The 25,577-nt window shown below is 45.1% G+C and overlaps 1 long non-coding RNA gene across 1 annotated transcript in view; it reads left to right on the top strand.

The window, feature by feature from the left end:
• Nucleotides 1-17,581, top strand: part of LOC127567557 (uncharacterized) — a 44,230-nt gene extending 26,649 nt beyond the window's left edge. Inside the window, exons 2-3 of the long non-coding RNA XR_007955909.1 lie at nt 13,007-13,165; nt 17,500-17,581. This is a non-coding gene — a long non-coding RNA (uncharacterized LOC127567557). The remainder of the gene's footprint in view (nt 1-13,006; nt 13,166-17,499) is intronic.
• Nucleotides 17,582-25,577: the final 7,996 nt, after the last annotated feature.

Genomic DNA, 25,577 nt, shown 5'->3' on the forward strand with positions numbered 1-25,577 from the left:
GCGTTGTTTAACCAGGAAACAATGAAGGGTAGCAACCGCCAAGGTGACAGGGTGCACAGATTTTAAATTGTGGCAAGTTATGGGGGACGTTTGAAAAAGTTTTTGTTTCAGAAACAGTGGTAATGATCTATAACTCACTGCCTGTATGGCTGGGAGAAACAAACTCAATTCAAAAGGAGTCATCAGGTTCTCTAACTTCTGGTTGAACTTTGCTGTCTCTAACTTCTGGTTGAACCTCGATGTCTCTAACTTCTGGTAAACGCTCCCCACTGTCCCTTCATTTCCCTTATCCCACCAGCCCCCGTCACCCCACCTCTTCCCCCTCCCCCACCCTCTCCGTTTGTCCATCACCCACACACCCCCTCCCGCTGGCTCCTCTCCTCACCTCCTTCCCCTTATTCCATGGTCCACTGACCTCTCCTATCAGATTCCCTCTTCTTCAGCCCTTTGTCACTTGCACCCATCACCTCCCAGTTTCTTAGGTCATTCCCACCGCCCTCATCTGCCTATCACCCCTTAATCCCACAGCCACTGCAATGTAACCTCATTAACGGTGACATTTTGTCTCATTTCTTTGTACACTTCGGGAGCTGTCTCTAAGTTCCTTCACTGATATTTTGAACATAATGAGAGAAATATTTCTCCGTCTTTCTGTGTCTAAGTGATCTGTGAATCCGTTTCTTTTATAAATGAGTTTACAATTGCATCCCAGATGGTTCCCACAGAGGATCTGCTTCTAACCTTTATTCATTTATAGGACATGGGTATCCTTGGAATGTCTGGCATTTACTGACCTTCACTCTGGTGATGTGCAGGAGAGTTGGGAGGAGCTGTTGTTCTCTCCTATCACCCCCTAATCCACCTATCACCTTCCAGCTCTTGCTCCATCCCTTCCCTCCACCTTTTTATACTGGCTATCTCCCCTCTGTCAGTCGAGTCCAGATGAAGGGTCTCGACCTGAAACGTCAACTGTCCATTTCCCTCCATAGATGCTGCCTGACCCGCTGAGTTCCTCCAGCTTGTTGTGTGTTAGTTGAAAAGGGAATTGGATAGGCACTTGAGGGAGGATGGCGGGGAATGGGCCTGATAGAATCGTTATACTAGTTGATAGCATAATAGCTTTGATGGGCTGAATGACCTCCTTCTGTATTGTTACAATGCTGAGATTCCAGAATTGTCAGAAGAGGTTGTACTGACAGCTTGATGCCTCTTCTGGAAATGCAAGTAAGCCAATAGATGATGTAGGTTTTCAGGCAGATTAGGAGTTCATTTGGTCATTCTACAGCCACTCCCTTCACCATGGGCAAGCCATGGATGCAGTGTGTCCGATCTACAAGCTTTCCTGGACCCACGTCCCCCATCTCCTCCTGGGTTGAGGGCAGCTGGAACGTGAGAACAACAGCTCCTCCCAACTCTCCTGCACATCACCAGAGTGAAGGTCAGTAAATGCCAGACATTCCAAGGATACCCATGTCCTATAAATGAATAAAGGTTAGAAGTAGATCCTCTGTGGGAACCATCTGGGATGCATTTGTAAACTCATTTATAAAAGAAACAGATTCACAGATCACTTAGACACAGAAAGACGGAGAAATATTTCTCTCATTATGTTCAAAATATCAGTGAAGGAACTTAGAGACAGCTCCCAAAGTGTACAAAGAAATGAGACAAAATGTCACCGTTAATGAGGTTACATTGCAGTGGCTGTAAAACATAAATGGGGATGCAGGTAACAAGATTTTAAATATTCTGTTGTAGGAGCAGAAATCATGAGTGAGCTTGGATTCAAATCAGCAAATGAAATGGGAAGTCAGCAACACTGGGAATTTAAAGGGATTTATGGAGTCATAGAGTACTACAGCACAGGAACAGGCCCTTTGGCCCATCTAGTCCATGCCAGCCTGGCTTCCTGCCATGTCCCATCTACCAGCACCCAGACCATAGCCCTCCATACCTCTCTCATCCATGTAACTATCCAAACTTCTCTTAAAAGTTACAATTGAACCTGCATCCACCACTTCTGCTGGCAGCTCATTCCACACTCGCACCATTCTCTGAGTGAAGAAGTTGCCCCTCGGATTCCCCTTCAATATTTCACCTTTCACCTTAAACCTATGACCTCTAGTTCGTCTCACCCAACCTGAGGGGAAAAGGCCTGCATTCATTCACCGTATCTATACCCCTCATCATTTTGTATACCTCTATAAGATCTCCCTTCATTCTCCTGCACTCCAGGGAATAAAGCCTGAATCTATTCAACCTTTCCCTATCACTCAGGTCCTCAAGTTCCAGCAACATCCGTGTAAATTTTCTCTGCACTCTTTCAAGCTTATTGATATCTTTCCTGTAGGTAGGTGACCAGAACTGCACACAATGCTCTAAGTTTGGCCTCAACAATGCCTTACACAACTTCAACATCACATCCCAACTCCTGTACTCAGTGCCCTGATTTTTGAAGGCTAAGGTGCCAAAAGCTCTCTTTGTGACCATATCTACCTGTGATGTCACCTTCAAGGAATTATGGATGTGCATTCCCAGGTCCCTTTGTTCTACCGCACACCTCAGAGCCCTACCATTCACTGTGTAAGTCTTACTCTGGTTTGTCCTCCCAAATTGCATCACCTCACACTTGTCTGCATTAAATTCCAGCTGCCATTTTTCAGCCCATTTTCCCATTTGGTTCAGATCACTTTGCAAGCTTTGATAGCCTTTCTCACTGTCCACTAAGCCCCCAGGAAGATCAAAGTTAATGTATCTGCTGTTGAAAGGTAGTGGACTCAAGCCACACTCAGGCTAGATGTGTGAGGAACTGTTAATAGATGGAACAAGGGGCAGTGATAATCATTTGAGGAAACTGAATACTCTGAAAACTGGACGTTCTCTCTTCTCCCCCCTCCCATCAGGCAGAAGGTAAATTGGTAAATTAGTTTATTATTGTCAGATGTGCTAAGGTACAGTGAAAAACTTTGTTTTGCATGCCATCCATACAGATCATTTCATTATAACAGTGCATTGAGGTAGCACAAGAGAAAACAACAACGGGATGCAGAATAAAGTGTTACAGTTACAGAGAAAGTGCAGTGCAGGCAGACAGTAAGGTGCAAGGTCATGACAAGGTAGATACAAGAGTCCAGATACAAAAGCCTGAAAGCACGTACCACCAGGCTCAAGGACAGCTTCTATCCCGCTGTTATAAGACTATCAAGCAGTCCCCTAGTAAGATAAGATGGACCCTTGACCTCACAATCTACCTTGTTTGCTGGAAATCTTTGCTTAAAAGCCAGCAGCTCCACACGGAGAGTTTAACATTCTAATGCTCTAGCTGCTTGGAACACACACAGACACACACACACGCACGCACGCACGCACGCACGCACGCACGCACGCACACACACACACAGAAGCACTGAGCTTCCACATTGCTGATGACTACACCGGGCTCCTCCAGCGCTGGAACACAGACCTCTCAGCATTTATGCTGGGGAGCTCACCCACTGATCCTGTGTCGGGTTAGGCTTGGCGTACACACTGTGACCCCAATCATTTTTATGGAGAAGAATGATTGCCAGGGAGAGAAATCAGTTTATTTATGATGTTTTGATTTAATAATTCACAGAGTGGTTCCAGCACAAAAGGAGACCATTCAGCCAGTTGAGTCCATAGTGGTTCTATGCAAGAACAATCCAACTGGTCACACTCCATTGCCTCTTACTTTCTTATTTCAACATAGAAGGCAGACACTTGATCTATCAAGTCCATGCCAGCTCCCACTAGTTAGGAAGGTGTTAGAGTCCATTATTAAGGATGAGGTTTTGGGGTACTATCCCTGGTTCATTCTATGCCTCTTAATTCTTGACCCATCAATGGAAACAGGTGCTCCCCATCTACTCTCTCTGTCTGTACCCTTCATGACTTTAAATCCCACCCTCAGATCCCTTCACAACTGTCTCAAGGAGAACAACACAGACACAGCTTCTCTCGTCTGTCCACACATGTAAAGTCCCACCTTCCTGGAATCATTTTGGTAAATCTCATCTGCACTCTCACTTTTACGTCTTTTCTGAAGAGCGGGCCCCAGAACTGGACAAATACTTCCGCTGCAGCAGACTCCAGCTTTTGCATTACGTGTTTTTTTTGGCGTTATTTTCTGTGGTTTTATTATTGTTAATTTTAAAAACATGTTTCATTTTTAAAGTTTGTTGACTGTTTCTGAAAATTTCTGCATAAAGTTTTTTCCTCCTTTTTCAAAGGAAATTTATTCAGTGATTACAGCCTCACATTATTACACAACTACAGTATTCCATGATTCACACAATTTACAGTCAACAGCTTCAAATTACAACACAGTAGTCTCCATCCAGAACACACTTGACTCCCTGTGGTACCCACTGGTCCTGGAAGGCCCCCAATGTACCCGTGGATACCATGTGCTCCTTCTCCAGGGACACAACAGGCACGGACGTAGCCCAGGAAGATGGGGCAGACAATCGGCTCGGACAGAACCCTCGACTGCCTGCCACCTGGACCCGTGAATGGCCACCTTGGCCAGGCCCAGGAGCAAAAACTGACCAGGAGATCCCCCCAGTGACCCACAACCACCGCCCCTCCGCACCGGGTGACCGAAGATCAGGAGCGTGGGGCTGAAGTGCAGCCAAAGCGTGAGGAGCTGCCCCTTCAGACACTCAAATAAAGGCTGCAGCCTCTCATGTAGACGTGATGCACCGACTCCTCCTGGCCGCAGAAATGGCGGGCGGCTGGGGAGAGTTTCTGCAGGTCACAGACATTTGACGGTTTTGAGAGCTTGTTCGGCCCTGCTTTGTGGCTTAAGTGACTGTCAAAGCATTCCTGTTTACTTATGACTGGAAATCTCTGCATTAGGCTCTTTTGTGGCTTTTATGCAGAGTTTGTCCGAGGACCCATATTTCCATTTGCCATAGAAGGAGGGAGTTTTTGCTCATTAAATCTATGCCACTTAATGGAGTGATCCCACTCCCCCTTTAATTATCCCCCTCCTGGCAGTCTCCCAGGGTTCTGTTCCTGAGAACAGTTCATAACCCAAACTGTCCATCGTTCGGAAATGAACAGAAAGAGTGTGTGGGAGAGGGTCACAAGGACACTGGTGACGGGGGAGCGAGCAGGCACGGGAAGAACGGCCGCCAGCCGGGCTTCACTGACTCAGTGAGTGAGCGAGTGAGTCTGCTCAGCGCCCCCGGCTCTGCTCGGCTCCACCCAGCCCCCGACTGTTGTGGCTCGGGTGGGACGTGGTGGGGGGAGAGAAGGCACGAGGAAATGCCCCGTTCCCACCCGGCAGAAGGTGCCTGCAAATCCATCCCCATCCATCTCCCACACACTAGTTCACATATCCTTAAGCCGGGTGCTCATAAACCGGAGGAGGGCCTGTGACACGTTCTCCTCATATTCCCAACAACTCCTCCTGGATTCCACCACCCACCTGCACACTGGATGCAATTTACACTGACCAATTAATTGACCGACCCGCACGCCTTTGGGATGTGGGAGGGAACCGGAGCACCCGGAGGAAACCCACGTGGTCACAGGGAAGAACATGCAAACTCCACACAGACAGCACCCGAGGTCAGGATTGAACCCGGGTCCTTGGAGCGGTGAGGCAGCGATTCTACCAGCTGCCACACCGTGACCCCTTTAACAGAAATCCTGAACCAATACTTGAATGGCTTTAGTTGTGTAGGTCTTGGGCAAGAAGCAGGAGGAGAGAGAGCGACTGTCACTTCATCCAAAACCATGCCTCGCACAGCCTCCTGTTCACCCACGACCCTCTGACCCACACCGGCTTCTCATCCGAGTTTCAAACCTTTCCCCACCCACCCTTCCTCTCTGTAACCACTTCCCTAACACCCTCCAACCTTCTATGCACCTGGAATTCCGGCCTCTTGAGCATCCCTGAGTTCCCTCACTCCATCACTGGCCCAGCCACCAAGGCCCTGAGCTCTTGAATTCCAAAACACTCCATTCCCATTCCGTGCTTGGCTGGTCATTACACCTCTGAGAGGGTGCAGTGGCAAACCGGTTAAGTGACTGAATTAGCATTTTGTGACCTGGACCAATGATCTGGAGGTGTGAGTTTGCCTCCGCCATGGGAATTATAAAGAATTCAAGTTATTTAATGTCTGCAATATAAAAGAAATGATAGTCTCATTAACGGCAACCATGAAATGGCAGATTGTTGAAAAACCCATCTGTTTCACACATATCCTTCAGGCTTCGGGGATTACCATTCTGGCAATTACAATGCTTAAAAGACATTTGGACAGGGACAAGGTTAGGAAAGGTTTAGAGGGATATGGGCCAAATGCAGGCAAATGGGACTGGCTCAGGTAGGCAAATAGAACATAGAACATAGAACACTACAGCACAAACCCTTCAGCCCACGATGTTGTGCCGACATTTGATCCTGCTCTAAGAGCTATCTAACCTTTCCCTCCCACATAGCCCCCTATTTTTCTATCATTCACGTGGCTATCTAAGAGTCTCTTAATGTAGTGGTTAACGCAACGTTATTACAGCGCCAGCGACCTGGGTTCAATTCCGGCTGCCATCTGTAAGGATTTTGTACATTCTCCCCGTGTCTGCTTGGGCTTCCTCCGGGTGCTCTGGTTTCCTCCCACATTCCAAAGACATACGGGTTAGAAAGTTGTGGGCATGCTATGCTGGCACCGGAAGTGTGGCGACACTTGCGGGCTGCCCCCAGAACATTCCACACAAAAGATGTACTTCACTGTGTGTTTCGATGTACATGTGACTAATAAAGATATCTTATAATGTATCTGCCCCCACAATCTCTGCTGGCAGTGCGTTCCACACACCCACCACTCTCTTTGTTAAAAAAAACTTACCTCTGACATCCCCCTTATACCTTCCTCCAATCACCTTAAAATGATGTCCCCTCGTGTTAGCCATTTTCACCCCGGGAAAAAGTCTCTGACAGTCCACTCGATCTATGCCTCTTATCATCTTGTACACCTCTATCAAGTCACATCTCATCATCCTTCTCTCCAAAGAGAAAAGTCCTAGCTCACTCAACCTATCCTCATAAGACATGCTCTCCAAACCAGGCACCATCCTGGTAAATCTCCTCTGCACCCTCTCTAAAGCTTCCACATCCTTCCTATAATGAGGTGACCAGAACTGAACACAATACTCCAAGTGTGGTCTAACCAAAGTTCTATAGAGCTGCAACATTATCTCGCGGCTCTTGAAGTCAATGCCCTGACTAATGAAGGCCAACATACCATATGCCTTCTTAACAACCCTATCGACCTGCGTGGCAACCTTGAGGGATCTATGGACGTGGACCCCAAGATCCCTCTGTTCCTCCACACTGCCAAGAGTCCTGCCATTAACCCTGTATTCTGCCTTCAAATTCAATCTTCCAAAGTGTATCACTTCACACTCTTCTGGGTTGAACTCCATCTGCCACTTCTCAGCCCAGCTCTGCATCCTATCAATGTCCTATTGTAACCTACAGCAACATTCTACACTATCCACAACACCACCAACCTTCGTGTCATCTGCAAATTTACTAACCCACCCTTCCACATCCCCATCCAAGTCATTTATAAAAATGAGAAAGAGCAGGGGTCCCAGAACAGATCCCTGCAGAACACCACTTGTCACCGACCTCCTATCAGAATACGCTCCATCTACAACCACCCTCTATTTTCTATGGGTGAGTCAATTCTGAATCCACACAAATGGGTTGGCATGGATGAGTTGAGCTGAAAGGCCTGTTTCCATGCTGTGTAACTCTATGGTCTACATGTGATTCTAGACCACCAACATAACTGATGCTTAACAAACTCCTCATTCAATTAGAGATGGATAATAGACACCAACAATGCCACATTCCTTGAGTAAATGAGACAAAAAGACCATTGATGCAGTGCATCAGTAAACATTCAGGGCCCACAACTTTAATGGGAATAACACAAAGTGCTTCACAGGTTGGAGGAGACCTGTGGTTGGGAAAGGCACCATGCTAATCCAAGTTTTTCGTTCACCACTGATCGATAGTCCCAAAGTTACACATGAACTGAATTAAAAAGTAATTGTCTACAAATAATCCCCAGTATGATCTATGGGAAGGGAAGGATGAAACTTAAATAGATTGAGACAAGAACAATTAATCTTCTCATTTAAGGCGATAAATCTTCATTGAAGATAGTATTACCATGCACCACTAATTTATATGGAGCTTCAATGACTCTCTTTATAACCCTTCACCCCTCAGTATATTTATTCGACAGCTCTTTATGTGGCTGTTAAATTGGTGCTGACGTGGTTATGTTTATAATTTCACATGTGGATGACTATTTATTTATTCTTCTCTTTCTATTATCTCCCATCACTCTATTAGCTTTCATCAGTTGGGCTCATCCCACTTAACGCTCTCACACCCAACATGGGTGCAAGGCTTGGACAGGGGGACAGCGGGGAGCAATTGGGCTGGAACAACACAACCCTAGTTTCTGGTGACGGGTCATTGATCTGAAATGTTGACTCGGTTCCCCCTCTGTTGATGCTGCCTGGCCTGCCGAGAATTTCCAACATTCTCAGTTTTTATTACAGTTCTAATTTGATGGGGTTGCTGAGTTAAGGCAGTAATGCAGCTGATGTTAGTTCCCATGTCACAGACTTAAGCATAGAGATCGGGGCTCTCACTGCAGTGCAGCACTGAGGGTGTGCTGTACTGTCAGAAGTTTATTCGTTTGCTTGTTTATGGGATGTCAATGTTATTAGCAATACTGACATTTTAATATCAATCCCATAATACTTCTTAACTGAGAGGACAATTAAGAGTCAGCTATATATGGGGCAGTACAGTGACATAGCTCGTAGAGCCGCTGCCTCACAGCTCCAGAGACCCGGGTTCAATCCTGACCTTGGGTGCTGTCTGTGTAGAGTTTGCACGTTCTCTGTCCCACTGTTATCAGACTCTTGAACGGACCTCTTAAGCACTAAAGATGAACTCATGATCTCCCAATCTACCTCGTCACAGCCCTTGCACCTTATTTGCTCACCTGCACTGCACTTCCTCCGTAACTGTAGCTCTACGTTCTGTATTCTGTTCATTTTTTTTCCTTTTGTACTACCTCAATGTACTTTTGTATGGATTGATCTGCCTGGGTGGCACCAAACAAAAGCTTTTCACTGTATCTTGGTACATGTGACAATAATAAACTAATTACTAATTGACTGCATGGCTTTCCTCCAATGTCCCAGTGATGTGCAGGTTAGTAGATTACTTGGCCACTCGCGTCGAGACCCTTCATTTGGACTGGTCCAGATCAGTCCAAATGAAGTGTCTTGACCCAAAACATCGACTGTCCATTTCCCTCCACAGATGCTGGCTGACCTGCTGAGTTCCTTCAGGTGTTTTGAGACATAGGAGATACCCCTGGTGTGGTTCAGCATTCTGTTTTTGTTTGGTAAAGCATCTTTAATGGTGTTGCTGCATTAAAGGTGCAATATAATTGAAAGTTGTTGATGAAAAGCATTACTTAAAATTGCTTATGCAAATGTGGACAAAGTTGACGAGGCTGTGTTTATGTTCTGGGAAGGTACTGACAGCATCTCCTTGATATGCCATACCCCTTGCCCAGGAATTGGGGAAGAGTTCCAGCAAATTACCCAAGCGGTGATGAAAAAATGCCACCGGGTACCTAAGCTGGGTGGCGTGAGACAATGAGACAATTGGAATTGGAATTGGTTTATTATTCTCACTTGTATGGAGGTGCAGTGAGAAACTTGTCTTGCATACCGATTGTACAGATCAACTCAATACACAGTGCACTGAGGGAGAACAAGGTAAAACGATACAGAATGCGAAGTAAAGTGTTACAGTTACCGAGGAAGTGCAGTGCAGGTAGACAATAAGGTGCAAAGTCATAACGAGATAGATTGTGAGGTCAAGAGTCCATCTTATTGTACTAGGGAACCGTTCAATAGTCTTATAATAGCTGGATGAAAGCTGTCCTTGAGCCTGGTGGTACGTGCTTTCAGGCTTTTGCATCTTCTACCCAATGGGAGAGGGGAGAAGAGGGAATGTCCGTGGTGGGTGGGGTCTTTGATTATGTTGGCTGCTTTACCGAGACAGCGAGAAGTGTAGTCCATGGAGGGGAGGCTGTTTTGCGTGATGTGCTGAGCTGTGTCCACAACTCTCTGCAGTTTCTTTGTGGTCCTGGGCAGAGCAGTTGCCATACCAACTTGTGATGCATCCAGATAGGCTGCTTTCTATGATGCATCAATAACAATTGGTGAGTGTCAAAGGGGACGTGCCAAATTTCTTTAGCCTCTTAAGGAAGTAGAGGCGCTGGTGAGCTTTCTTGGCCGTGGCGTCTACGTGCTTGGACCAGGACAGGACAGGATATAATCCTTGTTACTTTAAAATAGTATAATGCTAAAAAAAGCATTAAGTACTTGTTCTTTTCAAACTTTTAAAAACAGAAAAAGCTGCGAATACTCCACAGATTCTGACAGCCAGAATCTTTTTCCCAGGATAGCAATGTTGACTATGAGAAGGCATAGCTTTAGGGTAAGAGGGGGATGTGTGGGGCAAGTTTTGTTACTCAGAGTGTGGTAGCCTGGAATGGGCTGCCGGGGGAGTGGTGGAAGCAGATACGAAAGTGATGTTCAGGAAGCTTTTAGACAGACACAAGAATATGCAGGGCATGGATGGTGTGGATCATGTGCAGGCAGAAGGGATTAGTTTAATTTGGCCTCATGCTCTGCACAGGCATTGTGGGCAGAAGGGCCTATTCCTGTTCTCTACTGTTCTATGTTGTGTGTATGTCAGGATTTTTATTTGCACTAAAACCTGATTGTTCAATCTTATTGGACAATAAGCAGGATTCAATGTAAGAATGCAAAAAAAGTCTTTACAAAAAACAAATTAAAAAAATCTATTTCCACAATAATTATTCTGTATTCTTTTAAATTTTATTTGCTTTGTTCAGTTATTAATTTTTTTTTTATTGTTATGTGTCTGTGTTCCCTGGGGTTTTTAAAATGCCTGTTTAAGAGTGCAGTGCCATTATATTAGTGGCTAGAAGGAAGTTTACCACTTCAAGGCTTGTAATAACTTCTTAAACTTTTGAGTAAGGGATTTTTGCATTTGGGACGCCAGTTATGCAATGCGGTAACCCTTTTAAACTTTGGTGTTCAAGCCACACTAATCGCCTTCTCTGTGTCAAAGAAAATGAATGATGTTTTACAGTGGGATGATGCCTGCTGATTTGTACGGATTGGTGAGCCTATGTGCCCATTGAAACAGTTTGCTTAAAGCAGGGGTAATGGATGTCACCGGTGATTATAGCAGACAAAACCATTGGCTTGTCTGCACATTTCTTCACTTCAAAGCACAGGATACATGGGCAAATCAGCTCTGATCTGGATGCACCACAATCATTCGACATTCTCATGATACCACTGAAGCCTTACATGTTATTCATTCTGCAGCCTGATCCCAGCAGAAAATGTTCCTCATCAAAACTCCTGATCAAAAGTAGTAACACACTTAAAAGCACATCAAAGACTCTGAATCCTTATCGATAGATGGTCACTAAACAGGGGACTCATTAAACCAGTTAGGTAACCATGAATGGCTCATAATAAGGTCTTTTTGCACAGTAGTGTAGGGCAGGCAGGGTAGTGTAGCAGTTAGCGTAACACTATTACAGTGCCAGCGACCTGGGTTCAATTCCGGCCACTGTCTGTAAGGAGTTTGTACGTTCTCCCCGTGTCTGCGTGGGTTTCCTCCGGGTGCTCCGGTTTCCTCCCACATTCCAAAGACGTAGGGGTTAGGAAGTTGTGGGCATGCTATGTTGGTACTGGAAGCGTGGCGACACTTGCGGGCTGCCCCCAGAACACTCTACGCAAAAGATGCATTTCACTGTGTGTTTTGATGTACATGTGACTAATAAAGATATCTTATCTTATATATTTGCAAATTGATCATAGAACTCTTTGAACACATCTATTTAGAATCAAAATTATGGTACATCATAAAATTATAGAATCATAAATAAGTACAACATGGGAACAGGTCCCTTCAGTCAATGTACCAACCACCAAACACCCATTTTTACACTAATCAAAGTCGAGTTTATTGTCTTATGCACAAATACATGTGTGTACAGGTGCAATGAAAAACTTACTTGCAACAGTATCACAGGCACATAGCATCAGATAAGCAGCATTCACAAGAAAAACATAATTTAAACATAAATTATACACAATTTTTACAAGAAAGAACACAATTAGAATAAAAAATCCATTTTCGTACAAAGTGATCCCTCCCGAGTCCACCAATCATCTCAGACTCCTTTCTCGCCACTCCCCTTCTCCTCTCTATACCGGCCCTCTCGCCGTTCCACTCTCAGTCTTGATGCAGGTTCTTGACCCAAAATGTCAACAATTCCTTTTCTCCCACAGATGCTGCTTGACCCGTTGAGTTCCTCCAGCTCCCGATTCCAGCCTCTGCAGTCTCCTGTGCCTCCATTTTGGAAGAGAAATGGACCAAAAACGAACTGCTGGAGGAACTCAGTGGGTCAAGCAGCATCTGTGGAGGGGCAAAGGGACGATCAACATTTCAAGTTGAGACCTTGCATCAGAACTGAGAGTGCAGATGGGTGAGACGGGGGCTGGTAGGTGATAGGTGGATCCAGGTGTGTGGGGAATGATGGTCAGATGGGGCCCGAGCCCAATGGGGGAGGGGGAGGGAGGTGTTTAGAGGGTGGTGGGTGATAGGTGGAAACAGATGATGTACAGATGAAGCCAGGTAGGGGAAGGGGAAGCCAGGTGTGTGGCCATAAGGTCCTTCCCTTCTGCTCCACCATTTAAAAAAGATCTTGGCTGATCCCATTTTGGCCTCAGCTTCCCGTTCCCCATAAACCTATAATCTTCTGCAGACTGAAAATGTATTTATGCCTTTAATTTATTCAATGACTCTGCCTCCATGGTGTTCTAGGTTAAAGAATTTCAAAGGTTCGCCACCTTCAGAAAGAAGAAGGCCCACCTCACCTTCATCTTACCTGGTGCCTTCTTATCCTGAAGATAACCCACTAAATCTTGATTCCACAAAGAGAGGAATGGAATTTTACATCAACCAGCAGATGGAACCTGAAAGGTACCTCCTCTGTAGATACTCCACTGAAGTTTCAGTCGAGATCATTGGGTTCCAGTCTCGGATGTTGACTGCAGAGAAGCAAAAACCCTTTATCTTGCTGCATAGAAAACGTAAAAGCTGTCATTGTGTGAAATCTCCCGACTCCCTCACACGACCAATGAGTCGTCAGATGAAGTTCAGACAGAACCTGCCCAAGGTGCAAATTACTGCCCAAGTGACCTGGATGGAACATTATTCTGTTGGTCAGCTTTTTGGAAATGTTTAGGGTACTTTGAGGTATTGGTTGCAAATCTGCTTCTGTGTTGTGACACAGGTTACATAGAACATAGCACGAACAGGACCTTCGGCCCACAATGTTGTGCCAAACTAATTAGATGCTGATCTAAACTAATCCTTTCTGCCTACACAATGTCCATACCCCTCCATTCTTTGCACATTCATGTGCCTATCTAAGAGCCTCTTAAACATCTCTATCGTATCTGCCTCCACCACCAGCCCTGGCAGCACATTCCAGGCACCCACCACTCTCTGTGTAAAAATCTTGCCCCACACATCTACTTGCAAATTACCCCCTCTCACCTTAAATGCATGCTGTCTGGTATTAGAAATTTCAACCCTGGGAAAAAGATACCGGCTGTCCACTCTATCCACGCCTCTCATAATCTTATAAATTTCTAGCAGGTCTTTCCTCAGCCTCCTCCGCTCCAGAGAAAACAACCCAAGTTTGTCCAAACTCTCCCTATAGCACAGCCCCTCTAATCCAGGCAGCATCCTGGTAAATCTCCTCTGCACCCTCTCCAAAGCTTTCATATCCTTCCTATAATGGGGCGACCAGAATTGAATGCAATGCTCCAGATCTGGCCTAACCAGAATTCTATAAAGCTGCAGCCTGTGGACATCCACTCAGTGACCATCCATATATTGCCCGTCCTAACCCGTTCTTGAACTGAGTGGATTGCAATTACAGAGGAACATTAAGTGTACACAGAGGCTGAGCAACAATGGAAAGTTTCCTTATCTTTGGGACATAAGTGAACCATCTGTGCTTTCCAAAGCTCCAGAGGTTCCACAGTCACCATTGCTAATACCAGTTTTAATCCAGGTTTATATCATTGCTTGTATTTAACTTCACCAGCAGCTGTGGAAGCAGTCACACAACTTTGGATCAACAGTCCAGGTGTCAGGACACAGTTCTGGAAACTTCACCACCATACTCCTGCACCAAGACCACCTCTGATTCCTAATTGTTGCATTAAGTTCTAGTCATAGAGTCATATAGCAGACAAACAGGCCCTTCGGCCCAACTGGTCCATACCGACCAAGATACCCCATCCGTAACCTTCTCAACTTATCCAGTCCATGTACTTATCCAACTGTCTTTTAAATGTTGTCATTGTACCTACCTCAACCACTTCCTCTGGCAGCTCATTCCACATACATACCACCCTTTGTGGAAAAAAGTTGCTTCTCAAGTTCCTATTAAATTATTCCCCTCTCATCCTAAACCTATGCCCTCTAGTTCTTGATTCTCCAATCCGAATGTACTCCCTCCACCATAACCCTCTGCTTTCTACAGGCAAGCCAATTCTGAATCCACACGGCCAAGCATCCCTGGATCCCTTGGCCTCTGACCTTCTGAAGAAGCCTACCATGTGGAACCTTGTCAAACACCTTACTAAAATCCATGTAGACCACATCCACTACACTACCCTCATCAACCTTCCTGGTCACTTCCTCAAAGAACCCTATCAGGCTTGTGAGGCAAGATCTCCCCTTCACAAAGCCATGCTGGCTGTCCCTAATCAGTCCATGATTCTCTAAATGCTCATAGATCCTATCTTTGAGAATCCTTTCTAACAGCTTACCCACCACAGACTTAAGGCTGACCGGTCTGTAATTCCCTGGACTATCCCTACTACCTTTTTTGAATAAGGGGACAACATTTGCCACTCTCCAATCCTCCGGTATCATCCCTGTGGACAATGAGGACTCAAAGATCCTAACCAACGGTTCAGCAATCTCCTCCCTCGCCTCACGAAGCAGCCTGGGGAATATTCCGTCAGGCTCCGGGGACTTATCTGTCCTAATATTTTCTAACAGCTCCAACACATCCTGTCTCTGGATATCTACATACTCTAGAACATTACCCTCAGCAACACTGTCCTCTGCATCATCAAGACCCCTCTTCTTGGTGAATACTGAAGAGAAGTATTCATTGAGAACCTCACCCACTTCCACAGCTTCCAGGCACATCCTTCCACCTTTGTCTTTAATTGGACCTACCTTTACCCTAGCCATCCTTCTGCTCTTCACGTACGAGAAAAAAGCCTTGGGATTCTCCTTAACCCTACTCGCCAAAGCCTTTTCATGTCCCCTTCTCACTTTCCTCAGCCCTTTCTTAAGTTCCTTCCTTGCTACTCTATATTCCTCACGAGCCCTGTCTGATCCTTGCAGCTTACATCTCATGTATGCTGCCTTCTTCTTCCTAACTAGTTGTTCCACCTCTCTCATCACCTATGGTTCCTTCACCCTACCATTCCTTCTCACCGGGACAAATTTACCCCTAACATCCTGCAAAAGATCCCTGAACATCGACCATATCTCCATAGTGCATTTCCCTTCAAAAATGTCATCCCAATTTACACTCCCAAGTTCTCGCCTTATAGCCTCATAATTTGCCTTTCCCCAATTAAATATCTTCCCGTCCTCTTTGCTCCTATCCCTGTCCATGACAATTCTAAAGGTTATGGAGCAATGGTCACTGTCCCCCAAATGCTCACCCACTGATAGATCTGTCACCTGTCCCCGTTCATTACCTAAAACTAGATCTACTATGGCATTCCCTCTAGTCAGCCTGTCAACATACTGTGTCAGGAATCTGTCCTGGACACACTTAACAAACTGCGCCTCGTCTAAACCCTTGGCACTAACTAGGTGCCAATCAATATTTGGAAAGTTGAGGTCTCCCATGGTAATAACCCTGTTATTTTGCATCTCTCCAAAAACTGCCTCCCAATCTGCTCCTCAGTATCCTTACTGCTACCGGGGGGCCTATAGAATATTCCCAGGAGGGTAACTGCCCCTTTCTTGATCCTAACTTCCACCCATATTGACTCTAGAGAGGATCCTTCTACATTATCTACCTTTTCAGCAGCTGTAACAAGTGTCCCTGACCAGTATCGCCACCCTTCCTCCTCTTCTCCCCCCTCCCTATCCCTTTTAAAACACTGAAAACCAGGAATATTCAATATCCATTCCTGCCCTTATGTCAGTCATGTCTCTGTAATTGCCACAATATCGTAGTCCCATGTACTTATCCAATCTCTCATTCATTTCCCTTATTCCTGATGCTTCTCGCATTTAAGTAAATGCACTTTTATCCTACTCTAAGGTCTATCTAACCCTTCCCTCCCACATAGCCCTCCATTTCTCTATCATTCATGTGTCACAGAGTCACAGAATCAGACAGCCATACAGCATGGAATGAAAGAAGTCCCAACCTGCTCAAACTCTCTCCATAACTCAGTCCCTCGAGTCCTGGCAACATCCTCGTAAATCTCCTCTGCACTCTTTCCAGGTTAAAGGCATCCTTCCTATAGCAGGGTGACAAAAACTGAACACGATACTCCATTCTTGATTTGCAGGAAAATGTTCATCCCTCAATCATTGTCACCAAAATAAATAAAAAAAGACTTTTTCTGGTCTCTATTATAATGCTGTGTATGTGAGCTTGCTGTGCACAAACTGAGTGGCTTGCAGTTGCAGAGAAAATCATGCTGGTGTTTGTGGAGTCACATAAACACCAGACAAGGACAACGGATTCCCCTCCTGAAGTAACAGTGGTGAAATTCATTCAGTAGTAACAAATCAGTTTTGGGGAGGTTGCAAGGGACTGTGGAAAGGAACTTCTGTTTGTTTTTACATGAGGGCTGCTCAGTTTGTGAAGGTGGTTTGCCATCCAGCACTAAAACACACTAACCTCACGCTGCACACGTCTCTATAAGTTGTCGCCTGTTGTGAGGTGTGATGTATCAAAGGGGATAACAGTTGCAAGGTTAATGTAAATCATTACAAAACCCCTAAGAATAAAAACTGGAAATGAATTTTAAAACTAATTGTTCAAATCACTCTCGCTTTCTTACTCTCCTCAGTTGGCTAATCAGCTTCAATTTGCATTAATGTAATACTCTTAGTAAAGTAATACATCCCAGAAACAATTATAATCCTTTTATCAAAGCGAGGACTGCTTTTGTTTTGTTTCTAGTACATTCAGTTTTCATTGTTCTTTCAAGAGCACAGTTTTTAAAGGGTTTCCTATTTTTTTACATATGCAGGTAAACCAATCTCCTCTTCGGCAGATCAAGAGACTGCAGATGCTGGAATCTGGAGCAAAAAAACTTCTGGAGAGGAACTCAGCAGGTGGAGGAGCATATCTGGGGGGAGGGGGGGGAGGCGGGGAGGGAATGGATAGTTGACGTTTCAGGTCGAGACAGGTAGTCCAGGTCACGATCTTCAGCAGTCCCTGGGGATTGAGGATGTCCTGCTTCTGCTTTGGTTACCACGGGAACCATAGAACAGTACATCACAGGAACAGGCCCTTCCGCCCACAATGTTGCGCCAAACTAATTAAACTGGTAATTAGACGCCTAATTAAACTAATCCCTTCTGCCTATGCAATGTTCATGTCCCTCCATTCTCTGCACATTCATGCACTTATCTAAAAGTCCTTTATCGCATCTGCCTCCATCACCAACCCTGGCAGCGAGTTCCAGGCACCCACCGCTCCCTGTGCAAAAAACTTGCCCCGCACCTCTCCTTTGAACTTACCCCCCCTCACCATAGACTCTTTCAGAGATGGAGCAGGAAGTGGTTGACGTTGCAGGGTCACTGTGTGCTCCCAAAGCATGTCCTTCGTGTTCTCAATACCACCCCAACTGCTCCTTCTTCACTTTGTGGTCCTGGGTCAGATTCCTAGAAGTCAGTGGGGAAACTGCATTTTCTCAAGGAGGCTCTGAGCACATCCTTGAATCTTTCTCTGTCCTCCTGGTAACCTCTTTCTGTGACAGAGCCCGGAATAGGACACCTGTTCTGGGAGTCTGGTGTGAACAACATAGCTTGCCCAATGTTGTTGGCCTTAACGCTGGGGATGTGGGACGGGGAGAGGATGCTGAAGGCGGTTGTTTATCCTCCTGGTGGAAATAGATTGTCTTTCCTTGCTCATGCTGGAACTCTCTGTCCAACGACACTGTAGGAGTACCTACATCAGAAGGACTGCAGGTGATCTGAGGAGGAAATCTTTCACCCAGAGGTGCTTGTGAATGTAACATACTGCCTCAGGCATTGGGGGAGGCAGAGGCTCTCATAACATTTGAGAATTATCCAGATGTGTACTTGAATTGCCAAGGCGTAAAAGGCTGCAGAACAAATGGTGACACGAGAGACACCAGATGCTGGAATCTGGAGCAACACACAAAATGTTGGAGGAACTCAGCCGGTCAGGCAGCATCTATGGAGGGAGATGGACAGTCAATGGTAGAGGGAAGGGGTAGAGCAGGAGCTGGCAAGTGATAGGTGGATCCAGGTAAGGGAGGGACGACAGGGGAAGGGGAGAGTGGGAATGACGTCAGAAGCTGGGAGGTGATAGGTGGAAGTGACAAAGGTCTGAAGAAGATAGAGTCTGATAGGAGAGGGAGGGGGAGGGGTAACAGGTAGGGTGATGGGGATTGGGATTAGGATGAGAACCAGTAAAGAAATAAAATGGGACAAGGGACTGAGGGGGAGCAATTACTGGAAGTTTGAGAATTTGATGTTAACGCTGCCAGGTTGCCCAGGCAGAATATGAGGTGCTGTTCCTCTAGTTTGTGTTTAGAATCGACCTGGCAGCGGAAGAGGCCGTGGACAGACATGTCAGTGTGGGAACGTAGAGTGGAATTAAAATGGCTGGCCACCTGGAGATCCTGGCTGTTGCAGTGGACAGAGCGAAGGTCCTCGACGAAGCGGTCACCCAGTCGGTGTCCGGTCTCACCGATGTAGAGGAGGCCGCATCGGGAGCATCAGATGCAATAAACGACACTGATGGATTCACATGTGAAAGACTGCCTCACCTGGAAGGGATGTTCAGGGCCCTGGATAGTGGTGAGGGAGGAGGTGGAGGGGCAGAAATGGTAAATGGGGTTAGTATAGATGGATACCTGATGGTTTCAACGACATGGTGGGCTGAAGGGCCTGTTTCTATGCAAAAGATGATGGCTCATCACTCATCACAGTTGTTCTTGTTCTCCGGACAAGATTTTTAAGATTCATAGTAAAACTAATGAGTTTGTTTCAGTCAATAAATATAAACAAAGAGTAGTGTGAAGCTATTGTTGTGGTGAGATTCATCCTATTTTATATTGAAACAGTTTTGAACATTTTGAAAACATAGTTCCACTTGACCTTTGTTGCACACACCTACTACTATCTCTCCTCTGCAGTTACTGGCTTTGGTGTTTTATTACAATTTGCACTGTGTTTTGGAAGATTAATAAATGCTTGAACAAAATTGAATTGAACTGAACAGCCGCAATTAATTCCTGATCAAAGTAATTAAACTAAAGGACTCATTGTAAGGTTTTAAAGAGCTGGCGTGTAGATTGTGTTCAAAAGTAACATTCTTAAAGAACTGAAGCATCGGCTGTCAAAAGAACAAAAAAAAAGTAGAACAGAAATGTTTAACCAAAACTAATGTCAAAGCCATTCATTCTTATACACATCGTTTTAGCAGGAATAAGAAAACTTGCCTTCAAAGGATTCAATTATTGCTCTTTCCCACTTCAGTACAAAACCTGCCAGCTTTATTCACTGTAGACTTATTCATTTTAGCATACATCTCATTATAACAGTGCTTGACTCAATGCAAGTGCTTTACAATGTGCTCAAAGCAATGCATGTGATCCTTCATAACTTCAACGTTTTACAAGAAGAAATAATCTGGACTTTGATCATTGTCGGGCTGTACCTGATGTATGCATGCATGCACACGCACACACACACACACACACACACACACACATGCGCGCGCACACACAGACACACAGACACACACACACACAAACATGGATGGACACGCATACAAACATACACACATATACACAAACACGTGCATGCTCATATACAGAGAGAGATACATGAACAAATGCACACATACATATGTGCACATGCACATACATATAATCAAGTGCATAAGTGTGAAATCAGGTATCTGCACGTGTGTGTGCAGATGCATGCGTACAAATGCATACAAACACACACACACACACACACACACACACAAACACCACACACACACATGCGCGCATACACACATGCATACACACGCACACATATGCACCTTATCTGTTTTCATCCAACGGTTTTCTCAAACACTCATAAGTGAGAATGTCCTGCACTCTGTGAACAATCAGCTTGTTGAGAGTATTTTTGATCCAAGCTCATAATGCAACGTTTGCAACAGCTTGCTTTGATTTTCTCTCATTTTGACCTAGTTTTCTTTCCCTTTTATGAGCCTTGATCTTGGATTAAGAAGCCTCGGGTTTTGTTTCATTGTCCTCCACAGCAGCCCATTCACGGAGCAGTAGGTTACAGCAGTTCAAGTCTTCACACAGATATCTTCTAAACGCTTTCTGCCTCTTAAGGTCCTGAACCCGTCAATGCCTGTAAATGCTCCCAGACATGAAATGTTAACCTGTTTCTCTGTCCACTGAAGCTGCCCGATCTGCTGAATGTTTCCAGCATTTCTTGCTTTACCTCTCCGTTCCTGAACCTCTCGGTCTCACTTACCCTCTCTCCAACAACATACAAGAGGGCCAGGAGTAGGGTCTTCAACCCCGCAAGCTGTTTCCCTTACTTTTTTGATCAAGGTTTTAAACTGGTGAATTGGTAAATTGGTTTATTAATGTCACATGTACTGAGGTACGGTGAAAAACCTTATTTTGTGTGCTATCCATATAGATTATTTCATCACATCGGTGCATTGAGGTAGTACAAGGGAAACCCATAACAGAATGCAGAATAAAGTGTTACAGTTACAGAGAAAGTGCAGTGCAGGCAGATAACAAGATGCAAGGTCATAACGAGGTAGACTGTGAGGTCAAGCGTTAATTCTTATCGCATTAGGGGACCATTCAACGGTCTTATGATAGCAGGATATTTTTGTCACCTCTTGGGATATTTCACTGCATTAAAAATTCAGTGAAATATTACTTTACTACTGTGGAACAGCAATTGCAAGTGAGTTGGGATGACATTCTTTTTTTTGCTCCGTTTAGAATGAGCTCACCATTCTCATTTGCTCACTGAACAGAAATGGAAGTGGCTCCCCAAACCCTCTTCCAGACTGTGGAGCCATCTTGGTGGGACATCATCGATGAGAGGACATTGTAATGTCAGCCTTTATTCACTGTAGATTGGCAGATCTTCACTGCATGTGTGTGGTGTGTCTAATAGATGTTAATTACCCAAAGGGTTAATTAAACATCCACATCAGCCTGTCTGTGCAACAAGTTTTGCAAAATTTTAATGAACACTCCAAGGACCTCACCACGTTCTGATATTCTTTTTATGTATTTAGCATAGAAGCCTGATTCCTGCCCAGTGTGGCAGCACCCTGGGAAGGGACAGGGGCAGGAATGAGCAATGGTTCCATCTTTTGAAGGCATTCCTGAAACATTGAACACCATCTCTACACAGTCTGAGCCCTCTGCCTTGGCTCCCTTCTGGACCCTCAGGACTTCCCTCTACAGAGCAGCTGTAGAACTGGGGACAGGATCAAATCCACTCCCAATTCTCCCCCGCCTTCCCACCGCCCTTCCCAATACCAATGGGTCAGATGGAAGATCACCAACAAGAATTGTTATCTCTTCTCTCTCTCTCTTTTTCTCTCTCCATCTCTCTCCCCTTTCTCTCTCCCCTCTCTCTCCCTGTCTCTCTCTCCTCTCTCTCCCCTCTCTCTCCCTCTCTCTCTCTCTCCTCTCTCTCCCCTCTCTCTCCCTCTCTCTCTCTCCTCTCTCCTCTCTCTCCCCTCTCTCTCCCCTCTCTCCCCTCTCTCCCCCTCTCTCTCCCATCTCTCTCTCCTGTCTCTCTCCTCTCTCCCATCCCTGTCTCTCCTCCCTCTCTCTCTCCTCCCTCTCTGTCTCTCCTCTCTCTCCCCTCTCTCTCCCTCTCTCTCTCTCCCCCCAATTCTCTCCTATTCTCTCTCACTCTCTCTCTGTATCTCTACCTCTCTCTCTTACTTTTTCTCTCTCTCTCCCCCACTCTCTCTTAATCTCTCTGTTTGCCTCTTTTCTCCTTTTCCCATTTCCACTGTACCTCCCCCTCTCTCTCTCTTTCTCCACAAGTGATGACAGACCCACTGTGCATTTTCCGGATTTTCTGCTTTTAGCTGGGGTTACCAACTCCTGCAGTGTTTTGTGTTTTGCTTGCGTTTGAGGATTGCTTCTACAGCAGCCCAATTTTAGTCTGTGTTTGAGGAGGGGGTGAACAAGGGTTCAACCTGATCTCTCCCCTCCACCTGCCTTGGGTTAAATCAAAGAGTTGGTTTGGAATTATGGTAAAAGGAAAATGTGACTAATAAAGAAATCTTATTAACGGCAAATATCTTATAAATGTCCTAAAGTGATTTTTTTAACCAATGAGGCAGAAATGGCAGCCAGTTTGTGCACGGCAATATGAGAGGCTGCAGAAGGTTGTAGACTCAGCCAGCTCCATCACAGGCACAACCCTCCCCACCATCGAGGACATCTTCAAGAGGCGGTGCCTCAAGAAGGCGGCATCTGTCCTCAGCATCTGGGACATGCCCTCTTCCCAGAACTACCATCGGGGAGGAGGTACAGGGACCTGAAGTCCCACACGAATCAGAAACAGCTTCTTCCCCTCTGCCATCTGATTTCTGAATGGTCCATGAACCCATGAACACTACCTTGTTATTCCTTTCCTCTTACACTATTTATTTATTTTTTAATTTATCATAATCATTCTGTTTCTGAATAATGACCAGCTAATTCATTTTTGTCGTACTTTTGGATGGGCAATAACTATTGGCCTGATCACCAGAGAATCTTCACTGTGAACCAACGCAATGGGATCTTATAAGTCCACTTCAGAAGAGAGGCTGGACGACAGCACAACGTTCCCTCAGTAGTTCACTGCAAGTTCAACCTGGACCTCAGTGTTAAGTCTGTGTAGTCCAAGCTGATCCCCCAGTGCAGTACTGAGGGAGTGCTGCACTATAGTTCAGGCTCTGGAGTGAAACTGGAATTTATGGCTTTAGAGGCGTTAACACCATCCAGAGAGACAGAACTGGCAGATAATTCAGTACTGCTTGCAACTAGAAAACTCCTTAACCAATTATCTTGTCACTGACCAGTCGATGGCATAGCATTCCTTTTTTTTAATAAAGGCTCACATCTTCTGATCCTCTATCTTCAGATACATTAATCACACTTTACCCAGTTAGCACCCTCAACTACATCACGTTATATTTTTTGAAGCTATTTCTCTTTCAAGAAGAAATTACATTTCAAAGCTTTGTCTGAGTCCATTAGTTCACGGCAGACTTTACGTTAACACTTTATGTTCAAGAAAATTTGAATGGAAACTTGAACAATTACACACCTCCCAAATGAATAGAAGTGGGGGAAGGAATTGTAACAATTCAAAATGCAATTTCATTTAAAAGTTTCAAACTTACTTCTTGATATACTTATTGGTGGTAACTTGGCAAAGCTTTGTTAATGAAGCATAAAATGGATCTCTAATTAAGTCCAAAGTGGAAATGACCTCCGAGTATTTAGTTCTGTGTTAGTTACACTGACATGTGCTATCAAAAAATAATGAAATTCACATTCTACATATTAAAACTTCTAAAGCTCCAGCTCTGCTTCCCATTCCAGTTCACAATGAGACCTCTATCATCAAAGATTCCCCACCATCTGGGCCATGCCATTTTCTTGCAGCTACCACCAAGCATGAGGTACAGAAGCCTGAAGTCCTACACCACCAGGTTTAAGAACAGCTACTTCCTTTCCACCATTTGGTGCACAGGTAGAGAGTTGCATGTATCAGGGAAAAGTCTAACATGGAAATCACAGTAGTGTAGTGGTTGGCGTAACACTATTACAGTGCCAGTGACCCAAGTTCAATTCTGGCCACTGTCTGTAAGGAGTTTGTATGTTCTCCCTGTGTCTGCTTGGGTTTCCTCTGGGTGCTGTGGTTTCCTCCCACATTCCAAAGACATACGGGTTTGGAAGTAGTGGGCATGCTATGTTGGCGCCGGAAGTGTGGCGACACTTGCGGGCTGCCCCCAAAACACTCTACGCAAAGATGCATTTCATTGTGTGTTTCGATGTATATGTGACTGATACAGATATCTTATCTTATCTTATCTCATCTTATCAATGGGATAACCTATCACACCATTGTCCCGTATTTCTCTTAAAGCTATTCCATCCTTAACAGTCAGCAGGTCAGGCAGCATCTGCAGAGAGAGAAACAGATACCACTTCATGTCATAGACATTTCATCAGTTCTGATGCTGTCTTCCAACATCTTCTGGTTTTATTTCAGATTTCCAGCATGTGTCATTTTTTTTCATTTTCATTTACTGTCCTCTGCCAATATGTGTGAAGTGTGCATCATTGTACCTGTGTCTGGCTGTTGATTCAATAGCCTATTCTTCAGCTTCAGACTTTATTTAATAAAGGGAAAGCATTGCCACTGGCAGAAGGCTCAGTGACAAGAAGAAGCATTTTGAACATATCTGGCAAAATGAAGAGTGAAGGAAGGGAGAGAGTTCTTCACTTGGTCAGTTGCATCTGGAATTTGCAGTCACACACCTCCAGCCAGAATAAGTCCCACGATGTAAAGCTTTAAGACATATAGCTGGGAATTTCAATTATCTCTTGGGAAGATGGGTTTTTTGGGAAACTTGTCCCCTGCCTTTGATCAGTAGTTCCTCAAACATGGGGATCTGTGGAGGGTTTCACTACTTAATTGGCCAGGTGGAGGAAGTGTTGCAGTGTAATGGCATTCTAATGTGCCTCATTGTCTCTGGTGAATTTACACTTCAGTATGAAGCCATCCAGTGACTTCGGGATGACACATGCTGGGGCATAAGTGAGGGGTTATATCCGTCGTGGTTACGTGGGTCACCCAGACTCAGTGGACTGTGAAATTTGGTCCTTCTCCAAAGTCGTCAGAAGTACCATCTAATCTGGTCCCTCAGCCCCAGAATGGCTTTGAAACCATGCTTCGGGAGCAGATAGAGGCCTTATGCAAACAGGGGTAGGAACAACTCATCTCATAATCTATTCATGCCGAACCCTATTGCATCAGGTGCCCCTTCTCCATCTGTGGAAGAGTCTGCAATTCCCCCATT

The sequence above is a fragment of the Pristis pectinata genome, chromosome 2 (assembly GCF_009764475.1).
Source record: "Pristis pectinata isolate sPriPec2 chromosome 2, sPriPec2.1.pri, whole genome shotgun sequence".
Lineage (NCBI taxonomy): Eukaryota > Metazoa > Chordata > Chondrichthyes > Rhinopristiformes > Pristidae > Pristis > Pristis pectinata.